Raw genomic sequence first — 19,085 nt, 5'->3', positions numbered from 1 at the left:
GAGAATGCGAAATGCTGTGTGTGCCTGCTCCTTTCTCTCCTACTCAACTACTGAAGAAACACGTGAACTTGGAGGTGGGAAGAAATTCCTGTCGTGGGTTGCTCAGTTGGTGGGCAGATTTAGAGGATGGAGAACCCACACACGTGTCTGGCTGGAGGCAGAGAGGAGAGGAAGCTCCCAGACCCTGTGTCTCAACACTGTGTGGTAAAAGGTAGGTGGGGCATGATCAGGAAAAGGAAGACCAGCTGAAAAGGATGAGATAGGAAGGAGAGAACCAACTCCCGGAAGTGGTCTGCTTACCTCTGTGTACATGCACACATTCATACATGTACAGAAAAATAAAAGTGTGAAGAGACATTTGATGGAAGGGCAGAAGAATGCTTCTGAGTGTAAGATTTTCTGTTCTATGTGTTTTCTCTGTAGTTATACAAAGAAAATGTTGCCGGGACATTTAATATAAGGAGTCATCCTACCAAAGGATATGAGATTAGAGCCTCAGTGATGGTATGCTGTACTTCTAGAAGGATCCTCGTTCTCAGGCTTTAAAAAATGGCATCATTAGTGGAGACATTGCATCATGTTCTAAAATCTATGAAGAGAAAGGACTGAACTCCAGGTGCTCGTGTGTGGCTTTGCCTCTCTGTTGAGGTGACCCCCTGCTTGCGGCTTTTCCACTGATGACCCTCACCCTATATTGCAGGGGGTTGGGGGAAGGGTGACTGTGGTGAGGCTAAATCATCATATGATGAACATACATAGAGAGGGATTTTAATGAGACAACATAGCACTGAAATAATGTATATGATATTAACATGTCTTTCTTACCTTAGATACTTGATCTTTGAATTAAAAGTAATATGATATAGTCTATTATTACTCTTAAAAGAGAAGGAAAACGTTCATATTTAGGAGTTTATTCACTGGATTATTGTGTGTGAGAGAGAATATATATGTGCTCTGTGTGGGTACATTTGGGTGTGTCATGTGTGTGTACACTGTGGATTTGTGTGCAAGTGGATACAGAGGACAAGTTCAAGTGCTATTCCTCAGGTTCTGTCCACTTCTTTTGGAGATAGTCACTCACTGACCTGGAACCAGCAATGGTCCAGGCCAACTGGCCAGCAAGCCCCCTCCAAATCCTCCTGATTCTCCAACCCAAGTTCTGAGATACCATGATGTGCCACCAGACCCAGCTTCTTTGCAAGAGTTCTAGCAGTCAAATGTGAGTTCTCCTGCTTCCAAGGCAAGAACTCAACAATCTTAGCTAAGCTACCCAACTCTAGTGGAGTATTTTAATGAGACAATTTAACATTCAAATAGAGACCAACATGTTGAACATGTCTTTCTTACCTTTTAAAAACTTAGATAGCTCCTTTGTCTCTTACTTGGACTTGAGATTTTTAAGTTCATGGTTGCTTTGGGAATTCACCTGTAGCAGTGGTTCTAACATTCCTAATGCTGTGACTCTTTCATACACTTCCTCATGTTGTGGTGACCTCCAACTATAAAATTATTTTCATTGCTCTTTCATAACTGTAATTTTGCTACTGTTATGAATCATAATGCAAATATCTGCATTTTTCAATGGTCTTAGGAGATCCCTGTGAAAGGGTCCTCAAACTATCCAAAGGTTTGTCACCCATAGATTGTGATCCACTGACCTATAGGATTACTTTTGTTGGGATACATAATAATTTGCATCAGTGCCTAGCAATTGGATGTGTTTATGGGGTACCGTATGATGGTATGTGCATATTGCGTGTGTATATACAGTATGGTGATACATGCATATTGCATATTGCGTGTGCAATATAGCAGCTATTAAATCCAGAAATCAAAGGAAATGAGACTATGGATGTAATTTAGTTACATTTTAAAGATCTCGAACTCATTCAATGAAAGACTCAGGAAGCATGGTTGCAAATTAATTGGGCAGAATTTTACAAAGAGCCCCCTTGCTGTGACTCATTCCTGTTTACTGTACACAATAAACTTGTTGGGACCCAAAGTTAGAGACCTGGAATTATTACATCAGCCTGGGTGTATGTTATAGAAAAGCTATCAGATGCATGATGCTCTCTGTGGAGCCCGCAGCCTATCTTTGCTTTATAATGAGCCCCTCATCAATGGCTCCTATTTCTTTCCAGGTGTGATGGATGGGGTGTGCACTAATATGAACAGGCATATGTGTATGTGGCTGTGTGTGTACGTATGTGCTATGCAAGTGAAATTCTAAGGCCCTTCTCAGCTGGCTTTCCTTAACTGCTGTCCATCAACTATTTTGAGACAGGGTCTCCAATTACCTGAAGCTTGGTAAGTAGGTAAGTAGGCTGAGCTAGTTGGCCATCAAGCCCCAGGGATCCACCTGCCTTTGCCTTCCCTTTGTATCCTACTGAAGACTCAATGAAATTTGTTCTCTGCAAGATAAAGCCTTTCTGCTCGAGAGTGCCTATTTCTGGGATGTTTCTTAGCTCCAGCTCAGGCTTCTGCCTAAAGGAAATTCCTTCTGACCAGACTTTATCCTCCAGCCTCAGTTCATTAAAATACAGGTATGTTTCCTCCTCACTTCATTTTTATATTGCTGATGTGCATTTTACTTCTGTTCTATGGACCTACATGGGAAGTCGATGAAGAACGATACAAGGATAAAAGCAGAGAGAGAGATGTCATTTTAGTCACCCAGAGCTACACAATTCAAATCAGTCTAAAGTGGAAAAAGGAAGAAACAAGGACAGAATGGAAGGACCCAGTAAGTCCTCTTGGGAGAACAAATGCACAGAAGGGATATCTCTATACAGAAGCATTCATAATCTACCCAGGCATTCAGAGCAGTATGTAATTAAATATGGGACCCAGAAGAATGTACTTTAAGAAGCCAGTGGGAGAAGGAATTGCTAGCTGTTAAGTGGAAGTCCATGAAGGACTGCTGTTTTAAATCACAAAGAAAGGAAAAGAGTTTGTAGAAGACTGGAGGAAAAGCTGCAGAAACACTGACTGGAAGGAAGAGTGAGCATGTGAGGACAAAGTGTTCTGTAGCCTGAAGCAGGAGAGACCAGATTTAATGTCAAAAGGCTGCTAAAACCAAACAAGAGGAGGAGAGTGAGCCTTGAGTCCTGAGCCCAGCATTGCTGAGACTCAGGAAAATGACCTTGTCTTTCCAAGTAAGAAATAAATAAATATAACTGTTCAGTTCTTATACCCCTAACCAGATCTAAAGAAATCTAAATGAGTCCAGATTAAAATTGGTTACTCTATACACATATGAATGGGTTTTTTTATAATCTTAAAATTTTAAATTGCATTTATTTATTCACATCTTATAGGAAAGAAAAGTGCATGTGGAGTTAACAGGACAACTTCCATGGGTCAATTCTCTCCTTTAGCCACATGGATCCTGAGATTCAAACGCAAGTCATCAAGCATGGCAGCAAGCACTTTTCCCTACCAAGTTGAGTCATCTTCCCTTGCCCGTCTTCTCTGTCTTTGATATATGGTGATAGTTTTCTCTAATACTACCTCTGATTGGAACATATGTCTCTTCTGTCGATATATGTTATAGCAAACAAATATCCAAAATAGCTCACACCATGTATTTGAGATGGTGTTTTGGGGCTCCCTACAGGAAGTACCTAAATTGAAAGCAGCTGAATCAAGGCTGCCTATGACTGCTTTGGCTGTTTGGACTCTCTTTTTTTCCCATAATTCCCAAACAAGTGGTACCTGATAGTTTCTTCTATTGATGCTATTATAGCCAAATACCATGGGATGGATAATTTATGAACATTTATCTCTTGTACCTCAGTAGGTTGGAAAAATCCAAGATGAAGGCATTAACAGGTTCAAAGTCTGATGAGGGTAGCAGCTTTGTTTCCAAGATAGTGCCTTCCTATTGGGTCCTCCAGAGGAGAGAAGCTTGGAATCCTCATGAAGCAGAAGCAATAGAAAGAGACTGGTTAGTTCCTACGAGACCATGGATAAACCCATTAAGACCCTTCAGTGAAGACTTTACACTCATGACTTAGTCCCCTCCTAAGGAAAATACCTCTTGACAGCATCACAGAGTTGATTGCATTGTACTGATTTGAGGAGCCATGCATGGATCACAGTGTCTGCTTCTAAGTTCTCCAACTGCAGCATGGCCTTGTGAGAGGAAATGGTCACTGGGATGAGATTTGAGGTTTCAGGAGCCCACACCAGACCAGCATCTCTCAGTCTGCCTGAAGATCAGGATATAGCTCTCAGCTACTGCCACAGCATAACATCTGTCCAACTCCTACCATGGTGATAAGAGAGTAAGCCTCTGAAAGTGTAAGCACGCCTCCAGTTAAATGTTTCCTTTCAGAAGCTGCCTTGGTCATGGTGCCTCTTCACAGCACTAACAGTGACTGAGATAGTCCTTAAACTCAAAATCATTTTCTATCACCATGCACTTGAGTGGAATCTTCTGCTGGCCACCCGGTCATTGTTCCCTGTGAGCACTCCAGTGCTGTGTTCTTTCTTTCTTTGCTTGGCTTTGTGTTAGCATACAGAATGAGAAATGCTCAACTGGCATAGTCATTCAGCTTGTTCTTTTCCTCCTCCAGATTCCTCTCCTTCCCCCTACCCATTCCCTCTCTCTCCCCAGTAGCAGCCTTTCCTTCCACCAATATGTCACATATATTCTATTATCCCTTTCTCTCATCCCTCTACACTTCCTTAAGACTTCCTTCCCCCCTCTTATTGTCCCCTTTCTAGTTTCATGACCTATACTCAACCACGACACACACATATGCTAAAACTAAAATCTAGAATCCAAACATGAGAGAAAACTTTCTGGATCTTGAATTAGTGTTTCTTGCTGTTTGCCCAGAAGTGAGCTTAGAAGGACTTGAGATAGATAACATTTCTTGTAATGATGCTTTTGTTTGGACCCATATTTGTGGGGTAGAAATATAGTTCAGGCTAAGATGGCACATGTTTTGTTGAGGATTAACCAAAAAGACAATATTTACTGACCAGAAAGCATGGCTGTTTTCACAACCACCATCACTTGTTGGGGACTGGTTCTAATGCTTTCTCTTAATTTGACTCCCAAAATCACATAGGAATCTGCATGTCCAGATGCTGAGAGTCCCTGTCCCCAGTTGGTTTTTGATTGATTAATAAAGAGCTAACAGCTAATGACTGGGCAGAGTGAAAGAGGTGGGATGTTTAGGATTCCTACACAAGAAACACAGGAGAGGAGAAGGGATTCTGCCATGACAGAATGGTCATGATAGGAAAGCAGAGGAATCAGACTTAAAGGCCCATTGATATGCAAGAATCCAGGAAAGGGGCCCCAGGGGCCACTTCCCCAATTAGGTCTGGGGTAGCAGAGATAAAATATAGATTTAAATTAACTCAGGAATACCAGGGGTGAATGTGTGCTAGCTGAGGGGAGGTTTGGAAGTACCCAGCCATTGAGCTAGTAAGGCATACTGAAAATAATGCTATGTGTGGGTATCTTTCATTTAATCCAGAGTTCTTGGCCAAGCAGATTAACTATTCACCACAACAGATGGCACTCAATGTGGTAGTCAAGAACTCACTATTATAAATTGTTTAGAGATTCTTGGATATAATATACACATACACACACTGTGATGTGAGATTAGGAGTTGGGGAGAATTGGCTTCTTAGCAGGCTACAGATTTTGCTGGAGCCACTTGGGGATTTTTTTCCAGTGGTTTGGAACTATACAAAGAGTGTGGGCTCAGAGGCACTGGGAGCTCCTGCTGTGAAAAGAGACAGGCTGCTCAAAAGTTCAACAGAGACAAATGGTAGAAGCTGCCTGCCTCCTGGAACCAGAAAAAGAATAGAGATGTATAAAATTTCATTTAATTGTTTTTAAGGATAGAAGGGAGTATAATGGTGTTTAAGTGGTTTTAAGTATACATGGAATAAAGAAATCCAGACCTTTGATCTCAAATGTAGGAAACAAAGGCACACAGGTAAAAGGAAGATTGAATGAAAAAAAATTCTTTAAAGAAAATTTGAAAAGGTCTATTACAGAGGAAACAGTAGGATTCTTTTGAATGTGGTCTATATGGGAATTCTAGGATTGTTCAGCCTCGGATGACAAATAAGCCTGGAAATAGGCTCATTCAGTAAGTAGAAGGGGATTTAATTAAACTTAAACACATAGATGAATAAATAATTGAGGGTTTTTTATCTTAAATATCAGGTCAAAGAGGAAAAGATAAGTAGGAAACCCTTATCTCAGACAGATAATCGAAACTTACGTTAATTTGAGTTATATAAAGAGAAAGGAGACATATTTACCCATATAGATAATAATCTCCATAGAATGGAGATTTTAAGTATACAGATGAATAAATAACTTAGGCCTTGATCTCATGTAAGTCGGGGCAGGAAATGGTGCGGGAGCACTATCTCAACAGATAATTATATTTATTTAGATTGTTTTAACTGCTTTAAATTGTTTTAATTATCAAAATGCATGTGGTTATAAGTTTGGTGGTTATATTAAAATTCCTCTGGGAGAGGGGGTCAGGCTATTAAATTAATCTAATATATACCTTTAATGATTTCCAGTTACTGGACCAAGGGTATGCTATTTTGGGAGAGAGGCTCTGTACTTCTGTTGTTAGGAATGGAGAAAAGGCTTTGGATCCTTTCTAGAATGATATGGATCAGAATTGACAGGGGAAAGCCCTCTGAAGATCTTAGATACAGGGGAAAAAATTGAAAAAAAATCAAACAGGACTTGGTTTGCTGATTCCTCCACATGGGAACAACCCTATAACTGGCTTAAACATAAAAATGTCTCTAGCTAAAACTTCAGCTAAAATTAATTGACAATAAATCTTGTTGGTTGTGGAGTCCTTAAGATTCATCATGCCATCTTTCACATGGTGAAAGTGAAGATTTATTACAATTGGTTATTGATCAAATTAATTCATAAAAGAGTAGTTATCTTTCATCTGCTCAAATAAGAAATGAAAATTCATCCTTAATTGATCTGTGTATCTTGTACAATCCATACGAATATCTTAATAGTACTAAATTTTTGGTTGTAAGACTCATATTTTGCAAAATCTGAAGCTCTGACAAGATTCATTTTTAGGGACACTGAAGTGACCTGCTGTTCCAGCCCCCTGCTTCCTGATGCTGTCCAGAGACTTGCTTCTGGAACAGCTTCAGGAATTGCTGCTGATTCCTAATTGCCTAGGTTCATCCAGCCTTTCAGGCAGATCCAGTCAGAACTTCAGTCTAGCCCTAAGCCATCTAAACCTACAGAGACTAGATAACAGATGCTAATGCTAGCTTTCTTAAGTATAACCAATTTTTCTAGCTTTCCTACCCCTCCTTACCCCTTTAAAAATTTTCACCACCCCTATTCAGAAGGAAGAAGTTGCAGAGAAGTTGCATCACCCCAATCCCTTGGGTTTGGGTGTCTGGTTATGGTTATTTTATGAATTATAGATAGGTTGTCATTTTCAGGGATAAATTGGAAATGGTCATAACTTTGAACAGGGAGGAAATACATGGGATGGATCACTAAACTTATTTTTAAATGAAACATCGTATACCCATAATCACACACTGGTAGAAATTTTATACTTGATACAAATTGAAGTTATAATTTTACTTTGGAACAGAATTTATAGACTGATGCAGATTTAAGGTTTTCATTGGTATAAATTTCTTATATTGATGCAGAATTTGATATCACTATTGTTACCCTTAGATAGGCACTGTGCCTATGCAATTCATTTAAGAACACAAGACTTAGATCAAGTCTTCATAGTTCCCTTCAACTCCATCAGAGACAGAAAGATTCCCAACACAAATGGTGATACCTTTGAAAACCCTCTCAAATCCATATCTGTGTTATTATTAAACATGGCAACAAACTCTCAACTTATCCAAGTGTAGACGTATCACATCTTTTAAAAAAGACATATACTTCTTACCCCTGTTTCTTTTGTGGGACAGGCCAAGTTACCATTCATTCTCAGTTCCTCAAAGTACAACATTTAGATATCAATTTTGACTTTCCCTCTTTCCTTAGCCCCATACCTAACCATCATCCATCTTGTTGGTTATCGCTCAGCATCTTTGTTCTTCAATCCCCTCCCACACACACACACACACACACACCCTGTTTCTTTGATTGCCATGAAGTTCAGCTCCACCATAAAATGTTGGACTGAACTGGTGTGTTGTGCTGTGGTAGGGGTCAAGGTTAATCTATTGCCAACCATTTCTTTATCTTGGTCTAACTGCATACAGCCACAGGATGAAGTGGACGGTAACTTCTCTGCAGTCTCAGAACTTACTAGTACTCATTATCTAAATTCCTGGCCTCGTCTACAAAAGCTTGCATGGTCTCATCCTTATCAAATTCCCAAGATGTATATATCATCAGTAGGCCAGAGTTCAAGTCTAGCCTTAGCTACTCAGTTTCTATGGGAGCTTTAAAATTAATTTCTTTCTCAGTATTTTAAAGTAAAAAGAAACGACATCAAAAATGCTTTCACCTGCAAGTTGTGATGATTGTAAAATTAAGTATCAAAGATAGGGAGAGCTCTGTGACTCCCCTTCTGTGCTACTCAAGTCAAAGAATTTATTAGTTAGTGGTTACTGAGGCAGGAAACAACTGGAATGGCCTTGTATCTCACAGCTTACAACAACAGAAGCCCACAGAAAGTATCAGCCAAGTAAGTGGACAGACAAATGGCTGATCGTGTACTTCCTGCCAGAGATTTCTGAAGAATGCTTTCTGACTCATAGCTCCTCTGTGTCTTGTAGATTTGTGCGTTGTAAAATTTTAGCTATTCTCTCACGTGATGCTGACTTATTTTCCCAGCTAGATCATAACTGTTGAGGACAAGGTTTCCATTATGTCCCTTTGTATCCCTGCATAATGCCTACAGTTAGCAAGGACTTGAAAGATCTGAGTGATAGCACACAGACCTTAGCATTATCTCTGGCACAATTCTTCAAATCATTAAGGAAGGGAGTATGTATGTGTGTGTAAGAGAGAGAGAGAGAGAGAGAGAGAGAGAGAGGGCTGGAGACCTAGAGTCACTTCTGAATTAATTGGACTCAGAAATCAAGTATCTCACCCTTATTAGCAAGTATTTCCAGATGCATCCTGCTTCTGCTATTAATTTGGGAGAAACATCTTCCTCTAACAAATCTTCATTCCACCCATCAAAATGACATCAGGAATACCATCCTAGGACAAATATGTCCCTCATTAAAATGTTCTACTTGCTATGTGCTTCATTTAGCATCTCTCGTATTCCTAGGCATCTGAAATACTTACTCCTGTAGTAACATGAGTGGCTCTTGAGTGTGAACATAGACATTTTTTTTAATTTTAAAATAAATCCATTTGGAAGCAGCACTTGACCTACTATTCGATTTGTTGTTTTTTTTTTTTTTTAACTTTTCAAGAATTAGACACTGGAAATACTCACTGGGCTTCAAGAACAAGATTAACAACTAGCAATCTATCATTTTATAAACTGGCAGTTCCACACAACTGACTCCTTCCCCTCAGCTTTTCCAACAAGAGAGGTGCTCCACACAAGGGAAACAATGCACTTCTCTTGTCATTGTTAGCAGCTTTTCATCTTGTTGCAGTGGAGGCTGGGAGAGACTGAAGAGTTAATGTTAATAAGACCAATCAGCTCATCCTGACAATGGAGGGGAAGGAGAGGGGACAGGTAGATGGCTGTATGTTTTGACATTGGACCATTAACATGCAAATCACATGCAAAATCATATGCTAACAACTTTGAGCCTTTGTTTGTGGTTGGACACTTTTCTCCCCCCAAAACGGACTAGAGCTCTGATGCAATTCTACACAGGAAGGCACTTTGTAAGACATTGCATGTGCCCAAGACAAATATGAGATGGTCTCTGGACAGTTGTCCTGTCCTGTTTGGGAGAGCAGGACGCCTTTCGATCTCACCTCATTGCCTGTTTTTCAGAAGAGATTGTGAAGCGTGACAGAGAACAGGAGTCTACATAAGGCCCAGTGATTAGGATGAGTGAGAGTTCAGGACAGCTTGCACAGACAGCGTCCTTCATGTCACCCAGAGGCTGCTGCAGAGCTCCCAGGGACGAGCAGCATTAATTATGGACTAATGATGCATTTGCATGCACATTTTTAAAAACAGTAGTAAACACAGTCCTAGTAATTGAGGATGAGTGAGGTGAGCCGCATTAAAACGCTCTGCTGATTCTCATCTCATCCTTTTTATAAGAGCTCTGTCAGCTTGGCACTCAGCAGCACACATGGGCATCCACGGAGTGTGAAGCTTTATGGTAGGTAGTTCTCTACAGATCTGGTCACTTTGGCCACCCGCTTGAAACTGGTTCCCCTCTCTGCCACTGCTCACAATCACCAACACAAGATTCTGTAAAGGGTAAAAAAATGCAATAGGCTGACTTTTGGCGTAGGTAGGGAGAGGATAGGAAACAGAAATAATCTCGATATTAGGAGATAAGAATGGCATAATGATAGAGCCATTCACATTCTAATACAGTCATGTATGAGTCTGTTTGGCTCAGAAGATCAAAGTTCAAAGGACCAGAGGGAAATCAATACAGGTAAAGAACTGGTCCCTATCCACAGAGCCAAGGAGATCTCTGAGCCACCGTGATCTCAAAGTACACAGGTGGGGCCTCTGAAGAGGGCACAGGCCAGAGCGAAGCCATGCATCCTGGACTGGAGGATTTGGCCAGCCATCACATGGAAAATAAATGGCTATGCAGAAAGCTCTTTCTGCAGAATATTTTGTATTCTGAGCTGAGAAGAAAATAGACTTTGTGAAGCAAAGGTGAATGTTGGCCCATAGCCCATTATGGCCATGTCTCTCACCCAAACTTCTTGTTCCTATAAGTCCTTGAAAGCACAACTTTAAAAAAGTAAAAAAGCTTCCTCTTGTGGAATGAGATTAAATGTCATTTAAGGAAAGAAAGCATAATTGCTCCTCTTTGTTCCCGTAACATGACTGACATCTCAATGCCAGCCTCCCTGGATGGACTAAATGCACACAGTAATGCTTAGTCTGTTTGACTATGAAGACATGACTTTAAGAAAGAAAGGATGTAACTTGGGTGGATTGGGAGGTGCTGGAGTTACATTCTATCCTGGAAAAGCTGCTTTTCCCAGGTTTTTGTAGAAACTCTCTGCTAAGAGGAAGCCTTAGAAACAACGAAAGTGCATCACAGAAGCACAGAACTACATCTCCTACCTGAGGTTGCACAGTTAGTACACACTTCATCTGGAATGGAGGTCCTGTCTCCCCATCCTGTTTTTCTCAACATACAGGTGTTTCCAGAGTCTGTCTTATACCATTCACACCACTTTTTTTTATTCTCCTCACCCTTCCTTTCTCCCTTCATTTCTTTCTTCCTTCTCTCTCTACCTTTTCCCCCTTTCTTCCTTCTTTCTTTTTTAGATAGAGGCAAACCAAGAAAGCACATTTTTCTTTGTACCAGCCAATTAACCAGAACATTTAAACATACCCAAAGAGCAATTTTTCAGAGGATGTCAGATATCAGAAGTTTTCATTGTTATTAAAGACAAAAAGGGCCAGGCAGTGGTGGTGCACACCTTTAATCTCAGCACTTGGGAGGCAGAGGCAGGTGGATTTCTGAGTTTGAGGCCAGCCTGGTCTACAGAGTGAGTTCCAGAACAGCCAGAGATATACAGAGAAACCCTGCCTCGAAAAAAAAAAAGACAAAAAGAGAGAAGGCATTTACATTTGGCATCCCTTTATTAATTACATGCCTTCTTGGTGCTGTGTCTATCAATAGTTTCTTTGAGATACGTACAAAGTTTGTTTTATTTACTAAGTCTTATTTTCCACCAGCTAGAATTGGGAGAAAGTTGGAGTTGAAGCATATGATAGAAATCTAACCCATTTTTGTTGGGAATGTCTGAAAAGCCTGGGCTTACACAGTTCATTGTCCTGGGAAGGGACCTCTTGCTTTCCATTTTGTCGAATTGTGCACACTCACAAGGCACTCTAATTGTTGGATGACTCTAGCAACCATGCCCATAGATTCCAAGGTAGAGCCAGCAACTAGGACCTTCCCTGCCACTCTCAAGATCACAGGTTTGGTGATCTGTCTCCAGGTGCCCTTGTGGGCAGTCCTTAGGAGGTCTGCTGTCTACAACAACATCTTATGGAATGGGCTCTATTCTCTGAGTGCAAAGTCCATCATTACCTTCCTTCTCAAAGTCTGGAGAATACAAGTTTTCACTTCCATTGGCCCCTACTTTTCTCTTAGCCTCTCTTCTCTAAGACCATCCAGTCAAATATACTTCAATGGGCTCAAACACAAAAGCTCATCTCCTATAGTTTACAAACACGCCTCAAACTCAGTTCATGAAACCCAGAAGAGCTCATTTACACACAGACCTGTGGTTCCTACCACATAGTTTCTGATTGAGTTGGCCTGAGTTAGGGACCCAAACCTGACATTTCTCTCACTCTGCTACACACCCATGAGGCTGTCGATTTCTCCAACACCTTTGAGAAATGCTATTTAAGTAATTTTGGCTTAAAGTAGAGAAAAACTTCCCTTTGATTTTTGTTTTCCTAAGGAAGAATACAGAGGAGAGAGAAACAAAACAAAAAACAGACTCTGGAGCAGGAGGTTAGTTGGCTGTGTCTGTTTGTCTGTTTGTTTTGCTTTTTTTAACACTTCACAGTTACACCAGCAAGGATGGGAGTGGGGGATAACAGAGGGGATTTTATTTCCAGAAGCAAAAATTCAGAGAGCTTCATTGGCAAGTTGTCATAACCATGGTGACCTTCTCTCACCAGATCTTGGCTCCTAAACCCACTTTCAGGTAGACCAGCTGGGCGAGGAGCAGTTGGGAAATTTCAAACAGGCAGGTCTGAACATTTCTTCTTTACCACCAATAATTAACTAGCCATGAGTAGAGTGCTCAGCTGTATGGGCCAAGGACATCATCCACACAAATACACATTGTGTGGCAGATCATGTCAAAACCTCATGCTAAACGTACAGGCAGAGTGAGAGAGAGGACGGGCGAACTGGATGTGTATAGTACCCTGTCTCCTGTAACCACACTTCCTGCACGTTCTCTACATTCCATGTTCATCCCCTGTATCTTTCTTCTCAACCCTCCGCCATAAAATATCACTGAACCTAGGTTCTACCTCAGTCTTTCACTGGCTTTGATCAAAGGAATAGTCTAGATTTCAGGACAAAAAATTTTCTACCTAATGTTTTCTACCCTGTTTCTTTACTCAGATTTATATCTAGGAAAACCGTCAATGAATTACTTGAGAATTATAGAAGCACACTGAAGTATGGAAAAGCTATAGAACACAGCACATCATGTTGAAAGTTTTTGCTTCTGGTAAGTCTCTGATTTTAAACCACTGCTTGAGAAATGAGGAAGGAGAGTGTGAGATAAAGGTATTTAGAAAAATCAACTCCTAGGCTGATATGTGAGGATACTCTGTGCCTAGGATTCCAGCAGAGCACTGTAGCAGCTATCGCATGGAGAATTATGTGTTCAAGGCCAGCCTGGGCTGGGTAGTGAGACTTTGTTCCCCTCCAAAATTAAATGTTAACTCCAGATCAACCTGAACTCAAAGGGATGGTTGTTTTGCTAGTATAATCTGTACTTGCTTGTGGGACCCTAGCACCCACTAAGAGGATAGGTACAGAAACGTGTTGGGAAAAGTCACCTCAAAGAATGACCTAGGGTAGATGACAAGGCTTTGAGGGGATGCCTCCAACACTGCCATCGAGAATTCATGGGAACATAAGGGATTAGGAAGCTTCCCATGCTCCCTCCTAAATCCCCAATACTGTTCACACAGAGCAACCTGACATTACTATGGCCGTGTAACTCTCAAATTCAAGGCCTTCCTAGCCATCACTCATCCATTCGCTCAGCTGGTGTATTCCTGGATTATTTCACCTTGCTATCCAGCACTCTCAGAAACTATCACAGTGGTGTCTGTAAAACGTTCATGGACAAGAAGCCCCAGGAAGCTCTGAGGAGACTCAGTTTCCCTGAGTAACCTGGAGGAGACAGAGTGAGTATCTATTCAAGAGGAAACAACATGACATGTATTAACAGTTAATAAAAGTCCCTCACAAATGTTAAAAAAAAAATCTACTCAGAAAATACAGGTTCAAAAGAAAATGCACACCCAGGGTCCTTTCTTCTCACCCCACCCCCCAGTATAATTTCCATTCCTGTGAGTCACCATCCTCTGCACCTGTGCTGTTGTGCCCACTCCCTTGTCTCCCCTGTCTCCCCTGTCTCTATGCATTTCCACTGGGGAAGACTGCTCAAGGAGAAATCGAAGCTTGGTAGGCTGCCGAGTGTGTTTCCTTGTTCCTATTTTGTTCCTTGTTCCTGTTTTTATTCCTGTTCCTGTCTTGTTCCTGTTTTGTGGGGAGTATAAAAGGGAGCTATGCAGTTGAAAATAGAGCATTTGGTCTTTACCAGATGACTCCTTGTCTTTCTTTCTCTCGCCTTCAGCCCTCCACCGATCCAAGGAACTCAGTCAGCTATGCTGGCGTAGCTGACACATTCCCAGTACAACTTTTCCCTCCCCATGATATCTGTGATGCTGTACTCCTTCAAGTGTAAGAATCGAGAGCTGGATACTTTAGCTATCTATTTGTTAGTTAAGATTCTAACCCAAAACACTGAGCTGTGGGTTCTGGGAGTAGTTTCCCACGGGGCTGTCACGGCGTGTTTAACCTAAAGCAGTGATGGCCAGGCTTACAGCTCTGAAGGTTCCACGGCTGTCGGCTGCATCTTCATTCTGTTTTGGATCATCTCCAATTTCCCCGAGAAACACAGGTGGTCTTTTGAATAAACAGAAGTAACATATTGAGCTCCATAAGCCTTGCGTTGATCTGCGTTTCTCTCAGTCACAGCTGCTGCCTGCACAGTTGGAATAATGCAGAGCCATGAGGTGGCTACTTAGTGAACTGGCAGCTCCTATTCAGGGAGTAAATCCTTAGAAAAGCATCTTCAGGTACAGGCAGAACAGGAAATCACTAGTGGTACTCCACGGGGGTCCGTACACTTTGCATTATCTGTGGGAGGCAAATGAAAACATGTGTTTAGGAATCCATTGAAGAATTTGATGGTATTCATCCTACTTCAGAGGACTCCCAAGCAGAAGGAATTTCATTCTGTGTGAAATAATTGGGCGAGGCGGCCTTGAACAAGCATCCCCTGTATTTCTGGTGTTTAACAGAACTCAAGTGCGAGCTGCAAAGGAAATATTTTACTACCATTCATCCATCGAAGACTAAGTATGTTTTTGGTATTTGCAGAACTATCTAGAGTCCATTCTACTATGATACAGGCACCATTGTACAAGGATTCAAATCACGCAAGCAGAATCAACAACGGAGACAGGACAATAACGTTCCTATCACAAAGCAGCGGTGATGCCCCAGTATGGCAAGCTGGGAATCTCCTTTGCTGTAATTCCTCTCCGAACTTCATTATGGAGGCTCAAGAGCCCCACTTACTTAACTCAATGTACGATCTGCAGCAACTCAAGGAAGCGTGTGAACAGACTGCCAAGTGTTGTCTCAGGGAAGATGGGGTTGCGGGAGACTTCTCACTGGGAAAAGAAGACATTTTTGATAATACCCAGGTATACTTTATTTCAGGAGGTTAATGGTGACACGGAGTCTAAAGTGAGTGTTCTGTTTGAAATGACAGACAATATAAAATAAAATCTGCACGCTTCTCACCGCACTCACATGAATGATATAAAAGAGATAAATCAGCTAATATACTCTTGCACTTGAAAAGTCAAAGAAGAGAATTTCCATAAACCTCAAAATGAGAACGGTAGTAGACATGAGCTCTCTTTACGGATTATATTGCCATGCATGTATATGTTAATTGTAGATCGACACAGCCATGATGCTGTACGTTTATGCGTTTGCAGAAAAAGACCTTATCAAATATACCATGTGGTTTAGCCTTAACTTGAGTCTCTTGAACTTGAAATCTGAGTTTTGAGTTGAAATTTCAGGGAGTGATTTCCCACAAAGAACACTCAAATGCATGATGAGCAAACAAGACTTTTCCAGTAGTGAACTAAGAACATAAAGACACCAAGGATGTAGGAACCAGGCCTGCGCGGGGGTTTGAATCAGAAGACTACAGTTAACGGAGCAATATAATTGGATTTTTGGTACAAATGTTTAGTATCTGAGAGTATAATAAGGGAAGATGGAAATGTTTGCTTGTTCTTTGCCAAACAGGCACACACATGAAGACTTTAGGCAGTCGCCTTTCTTATCCCTTGCTGTGGTACTGACTAGACACGGGCATGAGTACTGCCCCACTCTCCACTGCCTAGAGCTCACACACATACCACAACTGAACAACGAAGTTTTAGCCCAAAGGGTTCATTAGATACATGCATATTTGGAAAGACAACAATAGCTTGTAAAACAAGAGTGGCCGTTAAAAACGAGTCAATATCTTTAGTATGAAAAAAGTAATTACTGGGGGAAAAAACCCTCAAAGGTTTACAAGCAAGCCATCATGAATGGTCACTGTGTTGGAGGATTCGCCTTTTCAAAATGATTCTTGGAGGCATGGTTGGCATCACAGAAGGTCTTCTTGGAAGACCTCAGAGAAATACTGATGAGTGATGCCTGACACATGGGTGTTAGAGTTTCTCAGACTAACATCAAGTGAGAGAAGAGAGGAATCAGGTTAGGAATATACAAAGGATTAGAGGAGGAGCTGCAGCAGCAAGGGCTGCATAGCTGAGGACCTGAAGTAAAAGAGTCTGGAAGCACTGGGCAGCCAAAGAAAAGCCAGATAAAGAGAAGCCAAAATTGGCAGGAGGGAGCCCAGGGAATGACAACCTCAGGTAGATCTCTTTAAAGTTCAGGTACCGTTTTTTCTTTTTTTTTTTTTTTTTTTTGGATATAGATGAAGATATTAATTTGAATTATGTTTTTGTGACATTATCTACAATGGTAGAAGTTGTGAGAAAAGCAATATATAGCTGGAGATCATGTAGATCAGAGTGACAGAAAAAAAATTAAGTAAAACAGAACATGAAGCAGTCAATCAAAAAACTGTGAGTAAAAAGAAACACGAGGTGAGAAGAAATTACTAGAGAAAGTCCAACAAGGCAATAATCAGGCTGAGCAAATGGACCAAACTCAGAGGGCTAAGGAGAGAGAGTCACAGAGGATTTAGTAAACACATCAGTCCTCAGGAATCGCCATGATTAAGATCAAGTAATCAACCGACAAACAAAATTAGCAAAATCACTGCTATTAACATCAGTACGCATAAATAAGAGACAACAGATTTAGACTCACAAAAACTGCAGATGTTTGATCTGTGGGATACATGTCATGGCTACATGAAATGATTTTTAAATGGAAAATATTCAATATAAGGCGAAACATTCATTAAGAAATTATTGAGAATAGGAAAAATGCGGAGGGAACAGGCTTTTAGAAATGAAAAGCCATCTGTAGAAATCAAAAATTCTATGGATGGGTTCAATGCCAGTTTGACACAGTAGCCAGAGGACTGGAGAGGGAATGTGTATCCGGAAGTTACTCTCAGTACAGCAGGAAGGACTGAGGGGATAGGAGAAGATAACAGAGGAAGGATTAGTATGGTCAGCATCGAAACCCCTACAGATCACAGCCTCTGAAACTTTTTCCACTTGTGACACTTTTTGCTCAAATGAACCCCAAGGGTACAGGCATACGAAATAGGTATATATATCAAGTCTCTTGTTACAAGTCATCAAGAAATGTATTATAAAACAATCCTTTAACAGGTACAACATATTGTCACTTACGAAAGACGAAAGCAAATTCACACACTGACAAAGTGGATGTGCTTGTCTTTCTAATGTAACATAAGCCAAATATACATTAATCTGATTAGTCACCTGCTGAGGGGTGATAGGAAAATATTCAAAGGTTTTGCTTTCCACAATTAAACCATGATGATTCTATAGGAGCAGAAAACTTTGTATGAACAGTAAAAACACTGTAGTCCACCCCCGCCCCAGACTTTGGTTTTTCAAGACAGAGTTTCTCTGTCTTGGCTGTTTTGGAACTTGCCTTGTAGACCAGGCTGGCCTCAAACTCACAAAGATCCACCTGCCTCTGCCTCCTGAGTACTAAAAGTAAAGGCTCATGTCACCACACCAGGCTCAGCACTGAAATTTTTAACTGTTTAATAATGCACAGTAGTCTAAAATTTCAGTCGGGGTGTTTCTGGTGGTGTTCATTGGTGATGCATGGTGAGACAGTGTGCACAGTACAAAGTGTGCATGTTGCGAGCTCACAATGGCTGCAGTGCATGTACCATGTCACGCATGGTGCTCCACTGCTTCCTTGCTTGTGGAGACACAGCACGCACATTTTGCACTCTGCATGCTATCGCTACCATACCACACAGCAGCACGATGCCAGGAACACCCCACAGTGACTCCTCACTGGATTGTTTGTTTATTTCCCATCATTGCACATTCAGGCGCCTCTTACTGTTGCCAATGCAACATGAGACCCACATTTGGCTACAGGATCCCAGATGGAGTCACTACACACAAGTTAAGAAGCTTTGATGTTGTGTACATGAAAGAAATAGAAGAAACATACTATTTAGTCTCATGGAAAAGATAAAATCAAATCACTGATTTGGATATTCAGGAAGCACAACTTGTTGCCAACAATAAATAAAATAAAATTCTCTAGCATATACATTAGTATAACTACATGGTGCCACTGACAGACAGATAGACACATACACACACACATACATGTCAATTGAATATATATATATTCATATATACATATATACATATATACATATATACATATATACATATATACATTATCTCAGTGGCATCCTACACACACACACGTACACACACACACACACACACATATATATATATATATATCAGTTGCATCATATATATACATACATATACATGTCAGTGGCATCATTTATGTATACACACATATACATATACACACACACATATATATATACATATACACACACA

General features: G+C 40.9%; 1 long non-coding RNA gene across 1 annotated transcript in view; it reads right to left on the bottom strand.

Moving 5' to 3' along the window:
* Positions 1–12,387: 12,387 nt before the first annotated feature.
* The window catches only part of LOC114617584, a 209,078-nt gene continuing 202,380 nt past the window's right edge, over positions 12,388–19,085 (bottom strand). The window contains exons 2-3 of the long non-coding RNA XR_003710816.1: positions 14,699–15,102; positions 12,388–14,070 (exon numbers count right to left, since the gene is read on the bottom strand). This is a non-coding gene — a long non-coding RNA (uncharacterized LOC114617584). The remainder of the gene's footprint in view (positions 14,071–14,698; positions 15,103–19,085) is intronic.

This window comes from Grammomys surdaster, unplaced genomic scaffold (assembly GCF_004785775.1).
Source record: "Grammomys surdaster isolate TR1022 unplaced genomic scaffold, NIH_TR_1.0 137, whole genome shotgun sequence".
NCBI classification, from domain to species: domain Eukaryota; kingdom Metazoa; phylum Chordata; class Mammalia; order Rodentia; family Muridae; genus Grammomys; species Grammomys surdaster.
The sequence above is the reverse complement of the archived record's forward strand: the minus strand, read 5'-3'. Positions and strand labels throughout refer to the sequence as shown.